The 9,107-nt window shown below is 33.5% G+C and overlaps 1 long non-coding RNA gene across 1 annotated transcript; it reads left to right on the top strand.

The window, feature by feature from the left end:
* Positions 1-2,590: 2,590 nt before the first annotated feature.
* LOC135153125 (uncharacterized) lies at positions 2,591-4,132 on the top strand. Its single transcript, XR_010292608.1, has 2 exons — positions 2,591-2,647; positions 3,607-4,132. It is a non-coding gene; the product is annotated as an uncharacterized LOC135153125 (long non-coding RNA).
* The last annotated feature ends 4,975 nt before the right edge of the window (positions 4,133-9,107 follow it).

Genomic DNA, 9,107 nt, shown 5'->3' with positions numbered 1-9,107 from the left:
TTTACGGTTCAATGAACACTTATTGAAAACAAAAAATACGATTTTTAAATATCATAGGCAAGTAATGTTTCATTTTGGTAACTGAAACTGATCTTTTATCAACTTTTTCGTTATGTTCATGACCAATTAACATGCTTCAATGATTCAAAGTCGTTTAATTAAACATTCACGCTTGAATGAACATGTGGAATGTGATTAGTTCTTTTTTACGTTATTGGAAAAAATGCAATTTGTAACTATGGATATCTGTCACAAACCTCCTTGCATGGTTCATTTGATTTGATTTTTATGAAAATCTCGATGTTTAATGCATCAGTGAGCACACAATAATCGAAAATTATGCAAATGAGACGAAAGTTCAAGGTCCTGGCCCCACTCTGTGCTGTATCGACTTGTTATTTTGGTGTGCGCGCCTTTTGGATAGTGTTACTCTGAAGCCATGTGCGAAGTTTCATGAAATAACTGTTGGCAGAAGTAACAAAAACCGTCCATGAAACAAATCCTAATTTCATATTTGTTAAAATTTTGACTTCCTCTCTCATAGACTTGTGTACATTATGGGTGCATATGTTTCAGAATAAGTAACCCCTTATTCAATATGGTGGAACTTTTTGTCAAGGCTGTCTTTAGCAATGTCATTTGGCAGTAATGTTTATCAACCTATGGGAAGAATTCTGTGCAAAAATGAAATCGATTTGTTTATTTATGGATGAGTGAGCACGCATCAAAGTGAGAAAATGGGTATTTTCAATGTCACAGACTCATTTTAAAGGGTAATAAGGTGAATATGGGGGCTAATTCGGTTTCAAATGTGACTTTAATTGCTGTTGTTTTTATCATCCATCATTTCTATCACCACACACTTTCCGAACTTTTAAAATTTTCATGGTTGAGCGAGCACATTTTTTTTTTCTCGAAAACTTAGGAATGAATACTCTTTACACTGCATAAATGTATTATTTTCCTAACAATTTCTAATGATCAGTTTAATTTATGGACAAATCAGTGGTGGAGCCAGAATTTTAAAATGGGGGAGGCGCCTGTAATCGGGGGAGCCACCAACATTTTCAAATTTTAATATGACCTAACAAGTTGTAGAGGATACTACCAAAAACACCTATGATGATACGTCACAATACAGGGGCTGTGGAACGGTTTTCAAAGTGTGGGGGGGGGGGCTGAGCCAAAAGTGGGGGGAGGGGGGGGGGCTGACTATGCAAAAAATCACAATCGTATGGTAATTTTTACATTTTTGTACATGCTTTTGGAAAAAAGTGGGGGGCTGAGCCCCCACCCCTCTTCCGCGGCCCCTGCAATATTGTGCTCACTCAACCATGAACATACGATATCAAAATTGTGTGTGGAGTGGCTAAATGATGTATAGTAAAACAGCAATAACACCATAAAATTCACCTAAAAACAACTTTTGCCCAACTTTGTATTTGCACAATCTGAAAAACGACTCTTGTGACTTTCAAAAATTGTCATTTTTAATTCAATCTTTAATTTCTCATGCATGACTCAACCGATCAATCTCAATTTTCTCCAGGAGTTGCCTAATGAGTAGAAAAAACCAGCTACGAAATATCATATCTCAAAATAATTCCGTTCGAAAGTTACAGCAATTTGATTTAGGGGGGACTTACTTTTTTTGTTGTGTATAGTTTCAGGCAATATTTGTACGTTAATAATTAATTAGTAAAATTATTGAAAATTGAAAATTCCATTGTTTCCCCCCTAAAAAAAGAATTATCTCTGACTTCACTTTTTGTTATAATTCATAATTTTCATAAAATTTAAGTATCATAGTAATATATTACACTACTTATGACTTATTGAAAGCATATTGAAATTCATTATATTTTTGAAGTTATAGTGTGGAATCGCCCTTTTGTGCTCTATTTCGCACCCCTTTAAATTCCAGTGCCGCCACTGATTGAGTAAAAAAAACACTTTGTAATTGGGGGTGCACTGGGTGTACATGCACCCTCCTGCTGATGCAAAGGAGTTCCGAAGCTGGCAAGCAAAACAAAATTTGTACCCCCTTCTTCTGCTTTCAAAAGCTGATTTTCCAAACTTTAGTTCCACCTCCTCAAGATGTGCACCTCCCCTATACCACTTTAGTTCCACCTCCCCAGGATGTGCACCTCCCCTATACCACTTTAGTTCCACCTCCCCAAGATGTGCACCTCCCCATACCACTATAGTTCCACCTCCCCATACCACTTTAGTTCCACCTCCCCAGGATGTGCACCTCCCCATACCACTTTAGTTCCACCTCCCCAAGATGTGCACCTCCCCATACCACTATAGTTCCACCTCCACAGGATGTGCACCTCCCCATACCACTATAGTTCTACCTCCCCATACCACTTTAGTTCCACCTCCCCAGGATGTACACCTCCCCATACCACTTTAGTTCCACCTCCCCATACCACTTTAGTCCCACCTCCCCATACCACTTTACAGTCAGACCGCAGCTCGCGCGATAATGAGCATATCCACGGAAATTTATTCAGCGGCCCTCTAGCGGTCTCCGAAGGAAAACGTGCGATCAATTTGGCTTGATTTTCCCACTGAATTGGAGGGGCTGAAGTTATAGCTCTGTACTGGTCGCTTACTTCAGTTTACGTCGAAACGAATTGTGGTAAGTTATTCTCAAGACCTTCATCTACAGTTTGGTATATAATTTTCCATATTTCGACATTTTCAACCTACCATTTTTACCTCTTTAATTGATGCTTATTTTAGTAATATTTTAACTGCGATTTTGTAGTCGGAATTTCACTTTTGGTTCCTGACTTTGCTACATAACCAAATTGTTTCGATCAGGATTTTTTAGAAAGAACTTAAGAAAAGTCACTGTTCAAAATATGTCGGAACCAACTTGACGCAAATTCACCTTATATTTTTATTTTAGAGAAAATGATACCCTAAAAATCGAGAAATTTACGTTTTACCCGGAAGTAACCTTCTCGTTCACTCCACGATGGCGCGAAATAATGCCAAAATTACGTTCGTCGCGGGTTGGTAGAATTTCGCCTTTGGTCCCATACGTTGAAACTTCTGTAATGATGGCAGATGGCTCGCATTATACGTGTCTGTGGACGGTGGACTTGTTTTTTTTAAATTAAGACTCAATATAAACGAAGCTTAATAAGTAGATCCCTTCTAAAGTTTTATTCAATGATTATCAGGTTTCCGAAATCGAATTCCATCAGGTTTTTATTATAGATTGAGATATTTCTTGATTTATGTTGAAAATTGTTAACCTTTTTTCTTAATTAGTCGAAGTTGAGCCCCATGATGATTTTTGCCCCAGCCCAGGCTGCGGTTAAGAATTAAATGATGATTAGCTCAGACAGTCTACTCTAGAGACTATAAACAGTTTAAAGTCAAACTAAAAAGTCTGGTACTACCGTACTTAGTAGTATTTATAAACCATTTTGTTCAAATAAAAAAATTGTGGCTGTCACAGACAGTACTTAGACGTAGACTTAACTTAGTTAGTCTCTTAATTGACGTACATGTAACATAATTCATACTTTGAATGGTTATTTAGTAATTTAGACTATTTCTCTCTTTTTTTGTCTCTTCTACACACAGATCTGCATACTTGCTGACTCTGGTCTCTGCTTGCTACTTCATTCTGGGAGAGTCCATCATGTACTATAATGGTCAGACCATGATTTCGACAAAGCCCTTATTTCGTTTGCAAATTTTGGACTGATACAACAGAAAATTTATCTTTATCGATATTGGAAACAAAAAAAATAGAGCACAGTTTTGGAGAGGACTAAGAATACTGACTTGGACAGGAATACAGCTTGACAGAAATAAAAATTCACAATTCAAAACCAAAGAACATTTTTAATGTTACTAATAGTGCATTGCAAGAAACTTTCTACTCAATCACACATTCCAAAATTAAGGGTAAGTCCTTTGATTAAACACAAACATGTAGTTGATTTGCAATTGAAATTGAACATAAGTTTCTTGCAATGCCCCATAATCATATTTTGTTCTCAAGCAACTCTGTTATATGTTATCTAATGTGCTGAAGGTTAAGTACCATGTATGTTCACAATTTTTTTTTTTCGAAGGTATAATATATTTGTCCTTTTAAACGGTATTTGAATGTGGTTACGCCTTGTTTTTGTTTTCCACAGTAATCATTGCATATATGAACAGAAGTGAAATATTTGTTGTGAATCACTGTATGAATGTTGTGTGATCATGGAGCTATGGTGGGATGGTATTATAATTAATTCATCATTTTTGTTATAAGACTGTAAACCTGGTGGATGTGAGGGAGTGGCCTGGATGAAAGGAAAGTGAGCATGTGTCCAATTACGGATTTGCATATGTTTAGACAATTTTGTTCGTGGATAAATATTAATGTGCATTCCCTATTCCAAGCAAAGAGTAAAGGAGAAGTCCACCCCACCAAAAAATTAATTTGAATTTATAGAAAAATAAAGTATTGCAGAAAATTTCATAAAAACTATGATTCAAAATTTAAAAAATTACTATTTTGACATTGAGAAATTTGCCTAATTTTATAAAACAATTATATGCTCATCTTGGTCAATGTGCAAATTACAGACCCGATTATGTCACAAGCACTCTAATTTCTTGTGTATTTTTTTGTTTGATACATGTACATGACATGTATATTTTATTTTAATTTTCATTAACAAGTTTTGAGAGGGATTTTAATTCCTCCATTAACATTCGTAGTTTCCATAAATGTAACCTATTGTGATTCGAGGAAGATTTTTTAGATCAAATTTGCTAAAATTTATATAATGAAAATGCAACAAAAATTTAAAAAGTAATGTGATGTGAGTGACATAATCAACTCTATTTGCATACCATTGTTTTGTGTTAAAAAAGGGACATTTCTGTATTTATTCAAATAATTTTTTGTTGATGTGCACTTGACCTTTAACTCACTTCCCTTCCCACCCCTGCCCAAATAAGTGTAATCAAGAACTTGAAAATCAAACAGTGATTAAGAAGAAGTAAGAATTAATCATAGAGCTATTAATAGCTCCATGATTTAATAAATACAGGCCTAAATAGAACTTCACATGAAAGTAAAAAGAGAATAAAGCTGGGTAGGAACGATGAAGGAATATGATTTAAAGAAAAAGCATAAACATATCCCCATCACCCCCCCCCCCCCCAAAAAAAAAAAAAAAAACAGTCCTGCGGGTTCGAACCCGGGTCCTTGCACACGCCAAAACAATGCGCTTACGCAATTCGCCATCGATATCTTCCATACTCCTTCTGGGTTTTTTAAGCTATATGAAATGTTGCAAGTCTGTGCGCCGCTGTTGACCAATCAGAACGCGTCGGCAATTCTACTGCAATTCCAATCATTTTGCGATGGACATTGCCGTGGTTTTTTGTGGTTCCTGACTTTGCTACATCATAAAATTTCATAATTCTTTTTCAGTCGTAAAGAAGAATTTCTACGCTTTATATTGATTATAATATCAATTTGACGCAAGTGTAATTTCGGTGCAAAAATGCGCTCTGTTTATTCACATATATTTCTTGAAAAAAATCATTTTTTCTAAGCTAAATATCAGTCTTCAAAATACATTAAATGTGCATTTTATTTAGCTGATCAGAAATTTCAAAGTTTTATCTATAAAATAAGACCAATTTTGTGAGGAATAAACGATTCTAAGAGCAAAAAACACCGATCGGAAAGTTCGTCTTCACAGCTCATTACGTATGCATAACCACGGACGGCTATGCATACCGCTGAATAAAATAGAGCACTTTCGGACGGGCTGCGGACTGACTGTTTAGTTCCACCTCTCCGTGCTCAAACCAGCCTACGCCCTTGATTTGCTTGGATGAGTTTTCATAAACAAATGGAAGAAAAACAAAACATTTTATGGAATCATGTTTTTCCTTTTACAAAGTGACATCATCGTACAGCCTCTCTTCAAATTGTGTTCAGTCATTAGTTTGTTAAGTATATGTAATCAAGTACTAAACAGGGATAAACGTTTACAAATAGCGTTAGTCATAATATGATTAAGTTAGGATAAAGATTAAAAGATCAACAGTTCAGGAAGTTTTTTTTTTTTTGTATGGGGGGATGTGCACATCTGATTATATGTGGAACAGTGACAATCTATGCAAATTTATTCCACTTCCTTCCTTCTCTCTCCCCCTTGCTCCTACCCCCCCCCTCCCCCTCTCCCTTTCTCTCTACACCGTAAAGAGCTAATTGAGCTTCAATAGATGGCTATTTGAACAAATTCTTGCTTGCTTTATTTTCCCAACCTCTGCGGTGTCATGCCTTTAAACATTTCCCAGTGGACTAAAAATCAAAGCATCCCCTCCCACAAAATGTTCAGGAAATTCTCACAACATTCAGTTCCTAAAAAACAATCAAAACACAAAGACAATGGAGTCAATAATCTATAGCAAAATTTATCATGTTTATATAATCCCTTTCATATCTAATATATTCTTATTTTTTTACAGCTTTCTATGAAATGTGTTAATAAAAGATCACGGGGACAGATAAACAAAGAATGACATTCAAACAAATGATCATTGAAAAACAAATCGTACCGGAATGCAATTAGATGAAATGAAGGAACAATATAATACAAGGAATTGTTAAAGATGACTTTTGACATGTTTCATTTATTATAAATATGGCATAAAAGAATGTCTTTGCAATGCAAAATGTGTTGAATTCTTTGAAAATGAGTTACATGCAAGTCTCTCGAATGGTAACACATGCTTTAGGGTATATTCATCAAATACTGTAGAGCCTATAGCAAAAAAGCTGAAAAGTTTTTTTTTTCCTCTCTCTCAATTCTATTAATTTCATCATTCAATTATTTCAATAAAGTAACATGGGGTGATGAAACAAACATGATAAAATGGAGGATTCCAAACTCTGAATAAACTTCTTTTTTTTTAGGAGGGGGGGGGGTCAATTTCAGTGTTGCAATTTTCATCACCAGAAAGAGTATTTGATATTGCTGTGAATTAAGTTCAAGTTTTTTAATCCTCTTCAAATATTAGTATGATTACACATACATTGTAGCTGTTAAGGTAACATCCTGATCGATGAGGTCATGAAATGTAATTTGAACTCTGGTATAATTCATAACACCACAACCCTAGATTTTGCATTACAGCCACATTGTTTTGTGCCACTTTATTTTGAGACAAAATCTCACTGCATAACTGGTTTTCATATGTTATGTCTGGAATGACTTAAATTGTCTACATATTTCCATTCAACACATTAACATTTTTTTCAGAAATATGACGGATTAGGAAGTTAGTAAGCCAGTATAGTTGGAAGACTGAATATCATAAATACAATTACATGACAGATACATGTACTATTACAAATCCAAAAAGGAAACAAACTGTACGCATCAAAGGAAGAAATACAAATAAAAAGTGGAAATTATATTTTCTTTACAAACAAATATGTATATTCACATTTTTCCCATAAAAATGTGCAAAATTGCATACAAATTGTTGATATCTTGATTTGAAAATGAAGACAATATGTATTTTTAGAAAAAAAATCATGTCATAATTGGAATCATTAGTCATTTGCAATTTGTGTAAATATCAATCTATTATTCTATTTCTGCTAAAGATATTATACTTAAGCTATCCCTCCAAAACTAAAAGAATTTATCTTAATACAAAACATGATGAATTCGATAGTCAGTTACTAATATAAATGATCTATAGTATATAAATAAAATATTATTACAAACATTTAATGATCTTTGAAATAAACTATTAACTGTGTCTATGGTTTTATCTGTAACGATTACCAGTAATTCCATGATTTAACAGAAGTAATGCGATGGCAATCACCAATTGAAATTGATGTGATATACATTATTCATTAATGTCTAAAACGAAATTATCATTTCCCATTTAAATTCGAAATAAGATTGTAACATACAAAATATTGACATAAGTACATTCTTAGATAATAAAATATAATTTAGCTGCATTTTTAAGTGCAAGCAGCTTAAAAGTATCAAATTCATCAATTCTAATATTTTTGCCACAATATTTTACTGATTTGCATATTTTATTGTGTGATTAAAATTTATTTATACATCAATTCTACATAATAAAATATGTGATTAAACTACATCAACAACATCTAATCATTGTACTTTGAGTGAATACAGCTATAAAGAGTGTTATAAATATTATTAGACAACAAAGTTATCAAAGTCATATATTGTATTTCTCTTCAAGAAATTAAACCCAGAATATTTTTTTAGAGATAAATACAAATGGTTACTGAAAAAAGGAGCACCCTTGCTTGAATGAAATGTTAAGAGTTTGTTGGTTGAGCTTATCAGTTTTTAAATATTCTCTTCCAAATTTGAACAAGGATGAGAAAATGGACAAGCCTAAATCTGTATTTCTACACACACTGCATATATCTGCTGAAAGGCAGGCCTTCACATCCTTTTAAAAAAAATGCTTTAAACACAGTTTTTAAATCCAAACTTATCTATTTTCATTTGTTCTTCTCAACCAGGCGTATTGTTGCCAGAAATATCAAATTTCATTGTAAAAGCATTTAAAGATATAAATGGGTCTGTAATATTTTCATGCAATTTGAAGAACATTATGGTAAATAATCAATTCATAAAAAGCCCATGCTTTGGAAAAGGAGGGATACAAAATTATATAAATACAATTTTGATCAGTTAAATGAGAAGGCATCTATATTATTGGATGATATTTTCATTGAATAATTCACAGGCTTACTATAATCAAAGACCTAAAATGAAAACAAAAAATCCTTAGAGAAATATAAACCAACACTGTATCGACTATCGAAACATGTTCTTAGGAATGACTACTTTTCTTGGTTAAAAAACAAGGTTAGTATTAAGTATACATAAAGTGATATGCCTTCAAATTAAACCACATCACAATTGATTATTACTTTCAAATAAAATTAACCATTATTTATACAGTTCCCCTGAACCAAACAAGCTTCATACCTTACTCTACTTTCTTAGGAATTGTCATTATTAAAGAAAATAAATATGCAAAAAAAATCACTTCCAGTT

This window comes from Lytechinus pictus, chromosome 2, assembly GCF_037042905.1.
Source record: "Lytechinus pictus isolate F3 Inbred chromosome 2, Lp3.0, whole genome shotgun sequence".
NCBI classification, from domain to species: Eukaryota; Metazoa; Echinodermata; class Echinoidea; order Temnopleuroida; family Toxopneustidae; genus Lytechinus; species Lytechinus pictus.
The sequence above is the reverse complement of the archived record's forward strand: the minus strand, read 5'-3'. Positions and strand labels throughout refer to the sequence as shown.